The sequence below is a fragment of the Carassius gibelio genome, chromosome B9 (genome assembly GCF_023724105.1).
Source record: "Carassius gibelio isolate Cgi1373 ecotype wild population from Czech Republic chromosome B9, carGib1.2-hapl.c, whole genome shotgun sequence".
Taxonomy (NCBI): Eukaryota; Metazoa; Chordata; class Actinopteri; order Cypriniformes; family Cyprinidae; genus Carassius; species Carassius gibelio.
This window is the reverse complement of record NC_068404.1, coordinates 11,878,509-11,893,076: the sequence shown is the minus strand read 5'-3', so window position 1 is coordinate 11,893,076 and position 14,568 is coordinate 11,878,509. Positions and strand designations below refer to the sequence as shown.

Here is a 14,568-nt window from a genome sequence, read left to right as displayed (position 1 = left end):
GTATTGATATTTTAATCCGATGAAATCCCTTAAAACCAAATCTATCCCTCAGTATACAAAAAAAACCTAACCTCCATCATAATGAGAGGATAGTGAGAAAAAGTGTTGCTCGTTGCTCCCTTAGACCTAAACCATTTGAATGTTGGAGAGTAAATACTGAAGATTTGGGGACCAGACTTAACTCCCACTCCATCCACAGATTTCCCATCATGTTGCTAAAAACACCAATCTTAACTCGGTGTGATTTCAGTGTCTTACGGACGGATGTGTGCTAGATAGAGTCCCAAATCACTCTGCTGGTCCAGAGCAGAGAAATGTTAATTCCAAACCTAATGCATGGTGGCACTCTCGCCTCTCCATCTAGGTGTGATTTACCCCATGTGAAAGCATCCTGACAGCCCCCTCCATCATCACACCTCTGTGACCAAATCTATAGGATGCTCAAATCTCCTGGTCCCCGGCTCATTCGTTCTTTCCATCCCTCCATCCATCCGCAGGTGAGACTGAAGACTGTATCGCTCCGTCCTCTGAGAATTACAGCCCTGAGAAACAGAGGCAGTCAAGCCCACTGGGACATGTGTGCGTAGAATACCGGCTCTCGGGTTGTTAGACGCTGGTGTTCATTAATTAGCACGGACTTCAATCATGTGAAAGAGCACCTCAGGCTGCTTTTCATTTAGATGAGATCTGCTGTGCAAAGACATCTAGGGCTGGTGGCACGTAGTTATTGCAGCTACACTGAAACATTTATTCTTTTAGCGATGCTTTTATCCCCAGCAACTGGAAGCAAAGCAGAGAGCATGAGAAAACAATGAAAGGGAGCAAAATAAAGCCAAAATGTGGGTGGATGCTACTCAAGTTCATTTGAGAGTCTATCAGTATGCCTATTTAAGCAATTAGATCAATGTGATTCAATACTGAAGCGCTCCAGATTGCATGAAATCCACTGATTCACACTTGCCTCTGTATAAAGGCTTGGTAAAATACTGCAAGGAGAGCACAGACTTGAGTATCTGAAAGTTTCTTTTGAAAACTTTGGGAGTTTTAGCTGTGGAGGGGGTAGAGCTGTTGATTTCAACCCGGTGCATTTTTCATTTTAATTCAGTTTTAATTGCATCAATGAGCATAGAGCTGAAAATTACACATGGCATGCAGCTGCTGGTATGGCCAGGGGGCAGAATTTTGTATTTTTTTTTTTTTTTATTCTATTGTCTTTGCTTGCTGGAGTGGACTGGGGCTGCACATGGTAATGGAATCCCTGCTCATCCTGTACCATGCAGCCAAGTGCTATTTGTCAGGATGTTGCAGGGGGCAATAGTTGTTCTGCTTTTTTTTTATCAGATTCTTCTTGTTTGGTTTAGTAGCTAAAAATGTATTTGTTTTAGCTGAAATTATTCATGATCCATTACTCTTTATACTATTAAAATTTATTAAATCACTAGAGATTAAAATTAAAAATAAATTTTGTCACAATACGCAGCTGTTTTGAATGACTGTCAATTTTTGTTGTCCATGTCATAGCATAGTTATGCAATCTACCAGCAGGAACTAACTAACAAAACTCAGTCTCATGTCGTCAAAGCTTAAAATAGTGTTTTCTGAGATATACTACAATGCCAGACCATGGCTGAACAAAAATAATAATAATGGTTTGATTACAAAGTAAAAATACAGGTTAACTAGAAAATGTGTTTTATACAGACATAACTTAAAAAACTGTGGAATAGACCATTTTACTTGTGGATATTTCCTTTTCTTATTACTGTCCCTCAAACAAGATTTGATGTCACTATAGCGACATTTTTGACATGCATAATGTATTTTATTCTCAAAAAACTCTGCTGTATCAACCTGCTACAGTTCCTGACAAACTAATAAACCGTGTATCAAAGCCAGTTGATGAAATTAGAACATATCTGTTTGTCCAACCAATGGAAAACAGGAGAGTGTTCAAGAAGCCCATTTTGGAAAAAGTTTATTTGAAAAAAAATAATAATAATAAAAAAAATAATAAAACATAACTCTGTGAAAAGTTCAGTATACAGTATAGCTTAAACTTCATACTACCTCCTTCGCCACAAACTAACACTTCAGTGAACAAAGAACCAGCAAACAGCAGTAAATCTGCTAACACTTTATTTTAAGGTCCTAATCTCACTATTAACAAACCATTAATTACGAAAATGATCACAGACTGTTTCAAAATTCACTTTTAGACATTTATATATTTTCAAATGTTGTCATTTTTAAATGACTAAAATCTATAAATGTACACAATTTGTACACAACCCTTTATACATTTTTTCTTTTCATGAGGACCAATGCCACAACTTCAACTGCCTTCATTAAAAGATTTTGCCAAATTAATACCACAAATTAAGATCGCTGTGGTTCTGCTGAGGGACTTGGATAACTTTATTAGCAAAAGTGGAACATCTGATCAAGGTAATTACGCAATGTTAATGATGGTTTCTAATCACACCGCTAATTATGGGCACCCTTGCTGGTTCAATCTTAAAATCAAATCACGCTGCCTTGAAGGTGTGGCGATTCGTTTGGCGAATCTCCATCTAAAGCGGTTTTCCAGCATACTCAGCAGTTCACCTGCTGAGGAAGAGAAGGGTGAGGGGAAATCAAGCACAGAAGGCCTATTTTCATTATCTTGCTCCTGTTGGTTCTGCATGTCTAATGTGCATCATTTTACCTTCTAAGGAATCCTGGAGTGTGTTGCCAGGCAACATGCACATGGTATGGGGCGCATGTAGAGGTTCACTAGTTTTCCGTGTATAATAATCCAAACAAGCCGAGCAGGCAACAGTGTGACACTTTCAGTAAATGAAAAAATCTGGAGCAAAAGCTCCTTTGGTACATTTAAACTGCTTCGCTGCTAAACACGGACATAGCTAGAAGTAGGTATTTCTAGGAGTGCATAACTTTTTCTTCTGCAGAACACAAAAGGACAGATTTTGAAATATTGTGCCAGTTTCTCTTTTTCCCCATGCAATGATTCTCCTTGAGGATTGAGGGCATCAAACAGGTTGTAAAAGCGCCATAAAAATGGGCCATATGACATATTCGCTACAAGCCTTTAGAAGCCATACAACAGGCTTATGTGAAGAACAGACCCAAACTCCAGGCATTATTCACTCATAATCCTCCCCTGCTTTGACCAGATCATTGGTGATGTGAACCTCAGAACAAGATCAGTCAGATTTGAAAATGAACCATATGTAACATATTGTGAAATAAATCAACCAAATCACTAAAAGGATCCAATTCAATATAATGAAACATTATACAATTTACCTATACTTGTTCCAAGAACTCGGATGGCAGATTGGTGGATAAATAAATCTCCATTCACAGTAGTTGCATAAAAATAATATACATTTTTTTATTTATTAAAAAAGAAAATGCTACTTTTCAAAATTTTAGTTAAGAAAAAGAAAGAACAAGAACAACGAAGAAATAAATAACTTTTAGCAAGGACACATTGAATTGTTAAAAAAAATTGAGCTGAAAAATGCTGTTCTTTTTTATTCGTCAATGCATCATGAAAAATAAATCCACAAAATATGAAGCATAACAATTATTTCCAACATTGATAATAAGATTTAGCATATTAGAACGATTTCTATAGGATACTGAAGACTGGAGTAATGGCTGCTGAAAAATCATCCTTACCATTATAGGAATACATTATATTTTAAAGGACACACTCAAACCGTTTACATTTTTTCAATATTAATGTTTTTACTAAATTTTATGCAGCCTTGGAGATTGTAGGAAATGCCTTTCAACAGTATGAAAAATCCTACCGATCCCCAACTTAAAAAAAAAATGATTCATTCAATCTACGAAATGTAACAAAAAAAAAAAAACAACAACGATCAATCCACATGCTGCAAATCTGATAAATGTTGAGCAAAACCAAAATGACAAAATAAAATCTCATGCACAAGACTCCTGCAGTCTTAAATTATGAATCATATGTGAATTATGCAAGAATCACAATAGGTTACAAAACAGAGAGCACAAATGAATGGTTTCATCACATGAATCCAGTAAGAATTTGAACTCAACCCTAAAGCATCACTCTCAGTTAAACAGTTCGAGCAGCAAAGAGACCAAGAGGCTGGAGGATGAACATAATTTTCAGCTTTTAACCACATTCCACAAGGACTAACTCAAGGAGAGCTCCATTGCCTGCCATTTGCATACATTTCCAAATGAACAGAGTTTTGTAAAAATTTGGCAGAGAGTCAAAGTGATGTACGGGGGTTAGCGAACGCTCGTCTCTGAGAGCTCCCGGTTCACACTGAGCGGTGACAATCTGGCCACGTCTCATCCGTCACTCTCCGCTGTAAGAAATGAACCAGCCTGGGACACTAGCAGATTGCTGGAAGCTGTCCAAATTAATTATAAGGCCTCTCAGAATACAGAGAGCTGACTAGCCTGTGTGCGTCTCTCCCTGTGGCAGGGACAATCGCTCTCGAAGTTGGCAGACGCATTTATCGAATGATCTCAAGCAACAGAAGTGCTGCATTGCATGATTTATAGAAGATAATTTCAGACCTTACCTGCTGAATTTGTAAACATCATCAGTCAGTCCTTTCCAGGCTAACAAATAGCTACCATTTAAAAATATGACAGACTATTAGCATAGAAGCATGGGCTAATACTGTGGATCATAGCCTAGAGAGAAGTGAGTCAAATCTGACTGTAATTGATGAAGTGAACTTGTCAAGGCGGTTTAAGTCTGTAACTGACAATGGATCTGCAGGAACAGACCTTAGTCAGGGCAGACAACATACTTAATTTGACTCAAATGACAATGAGGGGGTGAAGGATAGAGGTACAGTCTGTTCAATGGGCTAGACTGTTGTGTACCTTGGTGTAAGCGACCAAACATACAACATAACACATTTCCAGCTGCCCAAAACTCTAGGAAACACAATGTCCATGTTAACTGAAAATAAATTAATTGTGACCTAGGAGCTTAACACTGCATGTCTGTTACTCAAAGAATGAAACTGATCTTGGCATCTACCCTGACTAAGGTTTATTCATTACTTATTTAAATAGAAGATCATGAACTGATGGATAAAAACAGTGGGTAAAAATGCCAATAGATACACCAATCACATCAAATTCTTTGAATGCCCATTCTTATGACTAATTTTGGTGGGTAAATACCATATTAAAGATTAACACAACGTAAGCTAGCCCACTGAATCAAATACAGACTGAGAAAGTATATAAAAAAAAAATATTTTATTTTTTAATTTGCATTGTCCAATGTTATGATAGTTCACCCAAAAATTAAAATTCTGTCATTAATTACTCACCCTTATGACGTTCCAAACCCGTAAGACCTTCGGAACACAAATGAAGTTATTTTTGATGAAATCCAAAAGCTCTCTGACCTCCATAGACAGCAAAGGTACAACCAGGATCAAGGCACAGGAACTTAGTAAGGACATTGTTAAAATGGTCCATGTGAAATCAGTGGTTCAACTGAAATTTTATGAAGCTATGAGAATACCTTCTGTGCGAAAAGAAAACTAAAATGGTAAAGCCATTTCCCATATGCTGGTTAGGTATGTTCTGAAGCATGGCTGCTGGTTTGAGCTGGTTTAAGCTGGTCCTGAGCAACAAGCTCCTGCTCAGGACCAGCTTAGGGCAAGCTAAGAACCAACTTAAACCAGCTCAAACCAGCAGACATGCTTCAAAACATACCTAATCAGCATATGCTATTTTTCAACAGGGTAGGGTGATGCAAAATATCTTAATTTGTGTTCTGAAGATGAACAAAGGTTTTTACAGGTTTGGAATAACATGAGGGTGCAGTTATTAATGATATAATTTTCATTTTTAGGTGAACTTGAAGAAGAATTTTAGAGATCCTAAAAGGAAAAAATAAATCCTTTTACTTGAGGTGCACAGAACCAAGGAAATATTTGAAAATGAATACAAAAGGTAGCTAGCCAGACACTGAATAAAATACAGACTGATTTATTATTTTTTTTTTATTAACTGATCGTGCAAAAAAGTAAAAATTCAATTCAATAATAAAAAAAAATGCATTCAGTTAAAAACAAGTGGATACAAGCAAGCAGATGTTTCAAGTGGTAACATTTTTCTTAAATATATTCACACATTGCAATGTAACTTAAAAAATCTAACAGAATCATGAAGAAAAACTAGAAAGACAAAAAATGCATTCTCAAAATATTAACTATTTTAATGTCCTGATTTACAACTTTGTTAAAGCGATTCTATTTCAAATTTTGCTCCATTTTTTGTATGTTAATAAGCATGCCTCATGAAGTTGGTATGTTTCCTGTCTAGCATTGTTAATATTAAATATATAAATTCAGATCAGCGCAAGAGGGAATAAAACTTATCTCGACAACAAATAAAAGCCTGGACTGATGCTTGCCAGACTTTGTATATGCTGCTCTGAGTGTTGTGTTTCTCTGCAAAGCGACACAAACCACGTGAGCTGTGAGGAACCGCAGCTGAACATTGCTTCAGCAATTCAGGGCAGACAAATGAAAAGTAATTGACTCAGGAGCTAGAAATCAGACCCAGTGGAGAAGGAGTAATCATTCTGAATACTGATCAGCTTATGTGATTGACATCTAACAACACAGAAAACAAAGCCCAAAGCACAGAGGGTTTCATCGGCAAGTGTGGAAACATGCAAATCGTTACAGACAGCTAGGATGTCTGCAGGTGAAAATGAGTTGGACGTTGTGGTTCTCTCTTGGGACGTATCCCCAAAAATGAGATCTCAAGCTAGAATTCAGGGATGAATTCATATCTGTGTGCATTAGTTTTCTCTGCATTAGTCATCAAGAACATAAAAAATTAAACACAGTAAAGCAAAACAAAACAAACACACAAAAAAGAGCCTTGTTCTAGTAGTTTTCTCTTCAGAAGAACTGTCAAAAAGTTGAAATCAGTTCCAGTTTGGAGAGATGAACCAGCCAGCAACATTCATTTAAAACTAAAGAGGATAAAAAAATATAAAAAAGAGCAGACTGTATAGTTAACATTTTTATGAATAATTTACGAAGGGCTTGTGTAATGTTATGGAATTTTGGAAGTTATCATTAATACGGTGAGAAACTTTTAAATGAACGATACAGTGGTAACTGACATAGCATTAATTACAGTAAAGCTATAAAGTATATTTTCTGCCTTATTCTGTGATAAATGTATATATGTATATAAAAAATATATATTATAGAGAAAAAATAATTGGTTATTTTCCACCAGCATTGTACTTTATTTCCTAGCCAAGTAAAAGAGATAAAGTTTTTTATTTATTTTATTTTTTTGTCAGTTAGACATAAATAAATATAATTAAGCCTATTATTATTATTACTTTTGACATTTTCTCCCCCTCACTTCTGAATAACTGAATATAAGTCTTTATCTATATGCTGTGTTATCTTTATTTGGGGATCAAATATCTTGTGGCTCCAAGTGAATTTTATTTGGTGGGAAAGGGGCCAAAATCGCTCCTTTGATGCTGAAGGTTGCGGACCCCTGCTCTAAACTATACCAGCATGCTCTCACATTAACCAATCGCAATGCATATCTTTCACACCTTTTTTTTATGGGACCACTGCAACAGAAGAAAAAAAAATCTTGTCTCGCACCTTTTGACATGTGGTATTAACATGTGCATGCATAAAGAAACATATGAAGCTTCTAGAACAGAATTCCACTTTTTTGTTGTATATGCAATCTGCATATTCAAATTACAATGTATCGATGTTTAGTAAGTGTCTTTTCTCACAGACCAGCATTTATATTTTGTCAGGAATAAGCCAAGTGCCCAAAACAGATTGTTCTGCTTATTAGCCTGCCAACACAACCACAAAGAGACTTTGCATAGGGATCTGAGAGATTCAATTGTAAAAAGAGCATTCAATGATAGAATTGGCCAGCTTCACCCTCCTGCCTTGGGCAGTGTTTTAACCTCTCTTAATTGACAATGGGAAGAGGCTAATTAAAACTAAGGGAACACTTAAAAGTGTTGTTTGTTCTCTTGTGTTTTAACAAAACAGAACTCAATAAATTAATGACATTTCCACGGCAGTGTCTGATCATACCATTTTAAAATAAACCATCGAAGACTGGCAGAAAAAACCCTAAGTGTTGGTTTTCTACAGTTAGCACGTAAATGCAAAATAATTCTACACTATTCAGATAAACTGCACTGACATCTTGGGAGTTTAAAGTAGGTCGAAAGGTAATGATCTCGTGGTCAAATTTTCCAAATCTTGAAACGGTCGACTCAACACTTCCTCAAACAATGAGGTAAATAAGATGTCAGTTCTGTGACAGAGGTCTCAGATCTGCCCAGTGCACACCAGAGGGATTGTAGGAAAACACTGCCTCCATATACCTCTCCACATTCATCTGTCCAAGAGCAAATTGGCTGCCACCAGGGTTGGCAAGGATCATCCTGCTGTAAATGAAGACTGAGCCAACATAGACGGCCTGTCAATTTGGCCCTAGCATCTTGGGACCTTCTGGTCCCCAGACCTGCCCGCTCCAATCCGCACCACTATTAAAAGTATTCGCAATTCAACTATGGCCAAGGGAAATATTTAACCGAGGTGCTGTCAAAGCAGAGGCTTTTTTTATGTTAGTATATAAACATTAAACCCCCGCTCTTCCAGAGCCAAAGATGAGAAAGTTAAAGCCATTTACCGAAGTGGAAGCAGCGAGGCACATTACCTGGGAAACAGAGTGGTTCGTTTATTAGAAGAGTAGTACGGGTCGACATACCTGTCAGTGGATTTTCCATCTCACTCAGATTAATGTTCCTCGTGTGCTTCTGCATCTTCATCATTTTTTCCGGCATTATGCGGCTTTATGACTGTTTGTGAACAGAAACAAAAAGCTACTTGATTTCCACAGCTGAAGAAATGGTTGTCATCTCAAGCACTGATATAAAGAGTGCTGTAATAATTGAAGTGCTTTGTACGCGTTGACTAAACAAACCACAAAGGGTACTGGCCGTTGGACACGCTGGCAGCAGGGGAACAATCATCTATTCGCTTTGATTTGTGTAAACCCATTACCTGACAAACCTCCTGGACCAATTGAGATCAATGGTTTAATCCAAATGCTAAGTGTTCCTCGCTGTAAATGCACATGTTAATAATTATGGCGGTGAGGTGTCATTATATTCCTGTAAGGCATCTCGAGGGATCCGACTCCAAATGAGAAAGCTTTGTCTCAATTATGGGCATTTAAACAGGGGGTGTTCAAGATAAGGTGAAATAAAAATTAGCCTAAAAATATACAGACAAACAAATTGCATAATATCAGGGGTAATGTATCAACAATCCTCTGAAAAGCCTGCCTCCCACAATGTTTAATTTTCATAACTGCGGGTAAAACGGTTTCACAGTCTCTGAGGATAATTTCACATGCTTTTGTTTAAAATCTAATACAGTGGAAAATTACCTCCAGTACATTCATATTTCCCCAATCCTGCCTGATAAATCGTGCCATTTGAGATGAGAAGAAACAGGTGGGTTTTAAACTGCAGCTTGCCTGAGATGACTAGTGCAAGTCATTTCCATTTTGAGAGGTTTCTTTATTGCTCTCAGTTTTGTTACATCTGTTTTCTGCCATGCTCCTTCACCTTGCCTGATGTTTCTTTGCAACATCGCCTTGTTCAATTTGTATTCCTAAATTACCGAGCATACCATCACTGTCTTTCTGAGGACTGAGACACACCTGCAGTCAAGCAGAACATCTCACACTGAGCATTGAGCAGCTAATCGTTTCATCTGCACCTATATCGTTCAGACGTTAACGTTTTCATGTTTGTTCACCTCTTTTAACACTTGTGCTCTAATTGTGCTTCAGAATTAGGAGCACTCGAAAACGTTTAGACAAAATAATAAATTACTCTTTCCAAGCCTTAATGTTTGTTTTTTTCCTGATTGACACAAATGAATCTCATCCTTCACAATTAAACGTTAACCAAAAAAGAGGCAGTACTCACCTTAAGGGCTCGGTCTTCCAAATAAGAAGGTTTTTTTTTTTTTTTTTGTGAATGCTTCTCACATATTTTGCATCTTGACCACGTTAACCAACAGATTTGACTTCTGTTATATATCGATACACTATTTATTGCATCCGCGATATCGTTAAACGCACGACAGGGGATTAGTAAGAATTAAGAAAAAAAATCTTTGAACCTTCCTAACTTCAGTATTAATAACTTTGTTACATATTTAGTCGAGTGACAGTTATTTTCAAAATAGTGTGCCGTGAGGAAACGAGTCACTTTCATCATCATCTGTTTGAATCATTTTAGTGAACCGATTCATTTAGACGGTTCAAAAATCTGATTGATCCAGTTTCCATAATATCCCCCTCTCCACTAGATGGCACCTACATCAATGATAACAATGTCTGTCCTTTTGCCCTCACTTTTGTTACAGACCATAAAATGAAAATAGCATGCTGATACTGCCATAAGTTCAGTATAGCTACATTGTTTTCGTTTTTTTCACAAGCTTTACTTTAATTGCAAATTGTACATGCCTACCTACACAACAACGCTTGGCCTTTTGCCCTCACAGGCTGTAACTTTTGTCACAGACCATAAGATGAACATAATGCTGATATTGCCTTTATGCAGTTCAGTAGCTGTGTTGTTTTACACAAGCTTTACTTTAATTTCATGGTACATGGCTGTCTATTATACACAACAACTGTGTGCCTGAAATGAATAAACAGATGAATACATTAAAAAACACATATCAGTTTAAGTACAGCAAAGTTTATAAAAAGGCTGGAAGTGGTTAAGATGAACCAAATACTGTTCAAATATCATTTGCATGCAAATTATATCATGAAGAATGTAATATATATTTATAAAAAAAGGAAACAGAAAAAAGAACAGAGCAAAGTACAAATTGTTCTACCTCATAGCAGGAAGTGGTTTTGATCAGCAGACCAAATCACACATTATCTAAACTATGCCTATATGTGAAACTCACTGTAGTACCTCAAATCCCACTAAAACATCCTAAAAGATCAGCATATGTAAGTTCACTTTTGGTTTTGGCATGCATACTAACAAAAGCATGTTGTTCCAGCCCACTCCAGAATAATGACAGAAAACAAAAAATGTTTGAAAAATTCATTATTTTGTCATTCATTATTTAGAGGCAGCATCAGCATGATTGATTTGCAGGCTTTCGCTGCCTTTTTTTCTGCCTAATTAGCCTTTGGGCCCTCGGTCACAATAATACAAGCCATCTTTTGTTTCCTGTGGCAGCCTTTACCCTGGGATCCATATCCACGCACACATGGGAATACTGCATGTCACTAGAGAGCAGCTCCCCATCATGGCTGCAGGGCAGGAGTGGAGCCGCACAGTGGAACCGCCACCATCCCTCTTACTGATTTATGATCTGGAGAGCAACAATAAAACAAGGAGGAAGCCCAATTATTCTTCAGAGGGAAACTGGAGAAAGTGTGTTAGCCTTGACTGGAAGAGAAGTGGGCGTGGAAGAGAGGGAGATGAGGCCGGCCCTATGCAGCAGGTTGATTCTTCCCCAAAACCCAGCCTTCCCTAACTAAAGTCTTGGAAGAACAGATTTACACCAATCAACAATCTAATTTTAAATCCTGAAAAGTTGCTTTCGATCTGCAATTTCAGTTTTAAGTCAATAGCAAATACTGACATATCTTCTAAGTAAGTAAAGCTTTACATTGGTACAGTCCTGCAGTGCTTGCAGTATAAGAAAAGCTGGATATGAAATTCGACACCCCCAGAACATCTGAACACCCAGGGGAGAGAGAACACAGGTGCTTAAAGGAAGAAAAAGAAAAAAGAGATCATTCCTCGCATGAAACACTGTTATTCATCAAACTTTGATTAAAGCACGGATATATGCCATCTCTAATAGCACTCAACAGAGTGATCACAGATTAAATGTGAAATCTGAATGTCGCTTGACATATGCTTTGATTTAGGTTCAATCAAAAGAATAAAGACAAGATCTTGAATTAAGGTGTACGGAGTGCCACCTGGTGACTGTTTACTATAATGGTTTATATTGAATATAAATCTTGACAGGGTCACTGTCAGATGAGGTTACTACTTAACCCTTGTTCTCTGTTTGGGGTCTGGGAGACCCCAAGGTCATTGTAATAACTTAAAAGCATACTTAACAAAAAAGGTTTATCCACAACCTTTCAGAATCATTCATTTCACGTTTTATTTTAGAAATTATTAATTCTTATTATTATTCTTCCCCATGTTATTCTGTCTATCAAATAATTAAAAATAAAAATATATTTTGTACATTATAAATGACTTGGAATTATTTACATATACAGCATTTGTGGTTTCTGAGACTTTAAATATATTTTTTATTTAATTATTATTATTATTATTTTTTTTTATAAAGTCAGTCCTAATATAACATGAGGGATATTTATATATGACTGAAAGCATTTACTATAATTTTTATTATCTGGAATAAGTTTTGATAAAAATAAAATAAAATAAGAAAAAGTTGGTTGAACCGACACCTATGCAATCAATGTGAATTTAACCAACATAATAAAATGAACATCATAATCAGCTTTCTTTCACAGATGGCAGTGCACATATTGTTTTCTGTCTGTGCATATGTGTTTTTAATGTGTTTATTTTGGTAAAATTCAGTGATGCTTTTAGGAATGAACAAATTTTGCGAAGTGAATCAGAAAAAAAAAAGAAGCAAACCCTGCTCTGTCTTTGTTAGCCAATGAGTTGCATTAATACTGACAGCACTAAGCAGATTGGGAGATTTATGACTAAAGTGCCATGACTTCTGAACTCTGTTCTGCCCTGGAGTGCTGTAATGAACATGTGACCCTGCCCTCGAAGCACAGCTATAACAAACAGGAGCAAGATGTTACATAATTAACTTCTCAACCATGCCATGCTAAAATCTGTTGACATATGAGAAGAGTGTAAACCCATGTCACCTTTTCATTCTCCATGATGAGTTTGTGGGAACAGCATATGTGATATGATCTTTGTTCTTGTATTTGTTGTGCTTGGTGAAGATGGTTAATCAGAGAACCTGACGTAAAGACATTTAAAACAGAACAGTCTGTTTACCACAAACATAAATCAGATTAGATACACCAGTTTCAACAGCAGAGACTGCAAACACGGAACAAAGTTTTGGTCTCTATCTCAAACCTTTTCACCCACAAACACAGCTTGTTTTTTTTTCTTCTTCTGTTAATAGAGTTGATTTTAGTAGACTTTAATTGCTGGACATGATTACGTTGCAAATTCTCAACAGAATCCAAATCAAACAATTAAAATCATACAACATTATAATTTTGACAACCAGTCTTGACTGCACCTGTCAAGCTCAACCATTCAACACTGTTACCCAAATTATGGTAAGAAAAAAACAAAACAATTAAAATAAATAAAATAAGTGTAAGTGTAAAAAAATATTTTGTTTATTTGTGGAAAATATACATTTAGCCATAACTATAAATAAACACTCTGGGTTGAAAATAAAACGTAAAATCTTATGTAGCTAAATAAGACATTCATGGACGTTATATTAAAAGTACTTATTCAAAAAGCTCCTTTGTTTCCGCCTTTCATACAAACGGGTAAACAATAAACAATAACTTTACATTTTGAATCTTTACTTACCATTATGTTTCAATCACTTCTCGCTTCTTTCACGGTGAGAAAATGGCGGCTGCTCGCACTGGAGACGTACGATCTTAACGTGACATGCGTGCTCTCCTTCACGTCCGCGTTCCCAACCCAATGCCGCTGGGTTAAAATCGAGACCTATTTTCAACCCAAACTTGGGTTAAAACAAACCAAAGTCCCAACGGTCTCAACCCAGCATTTGGGTTGGAAAAAAACAACCAGCGTTTTTAGAGTGAACAGTTTGCCCTAGATAATAACCCCTACAGAGTAATAACTATAGGTTAAATTATCAACCGTCTCACTCATTCTGGTGTATTTTTCTTCAACATGCTTATCTACACAGTAAAAAAAAAATGCTTAAAAAAATTAAACAAGAAGTTGCAAATAACACTGAAGTTGTATAAAACAAGTATTATTGGAGTATTTGAGTAATTTCTCTGTAATTCTGTAAATATGTTTCTACACAATTTTTTGTCAGTATATAAAAATGCATACATATATGCATGTGTGCATAAAAAAATTAATAAAATGTACACAATGGTTTTTGTAAGACAATATTTGAAAAAAAAATTACACAACCCAGTCTTGTCCCAAATTCTGGTAGCAGGGTTTCAAACTTCATTGAAAATAAAACAGACATGACATGCAAATAAACAAATAAATAAATAAGCAAATAAAACACATGATATTTCTGAAGGTTAAACACCACCGTGTACTGACCATTTTATTGGAAAAGTGGAAAAAATACTTTCTAAGAGTTTCAGACCTTACTTTATACTTTATTTTAGGAAAGTGGCCACTGACTTTCCACCCATTGAGCAGATAATGGTGGAAAGAAGCCC

The 14,568-nt window shown here is 36.4% G+C and overlaps 1 protein-coding gene across 2 annotated transcripts in view; it reads right to left on the bottom strand.

The window, feature by feature from the left end:
• The window catches only part of thsd7ba (thrombospondin, type I, domain containing 7Ba), a 245,886-nt gene extending 232,052 nt beyond the window's left edge, over positions 1 to 13,834 (bottom strand). The window contains exons 1-4 of one of the 2 annotated variants that reach the window (XM_052564976.1): positions 13,721 to 13,834; positions 13,027 to 13,124; positions 10,040 to 11,459; positions 8,809 to 8,899 (exon numbers count right to left, since the gene is read on the bottom strand). The gene's annotated coding sequence lies outside the window, so the exon portion shown is untranslated. Of the gene's footprint in view, positions 1 to 8,808; positions 10,000 to 10,039; positions 11,460 to 13,026; positions 13,125 to 13,720 lie in introns of those variants that run through there. The other variant, XM_052564978.1, reaches the window with a different exon arrangement.
• Positions 13,835 to 14,568: the final 734 nt, after the last annotated feature.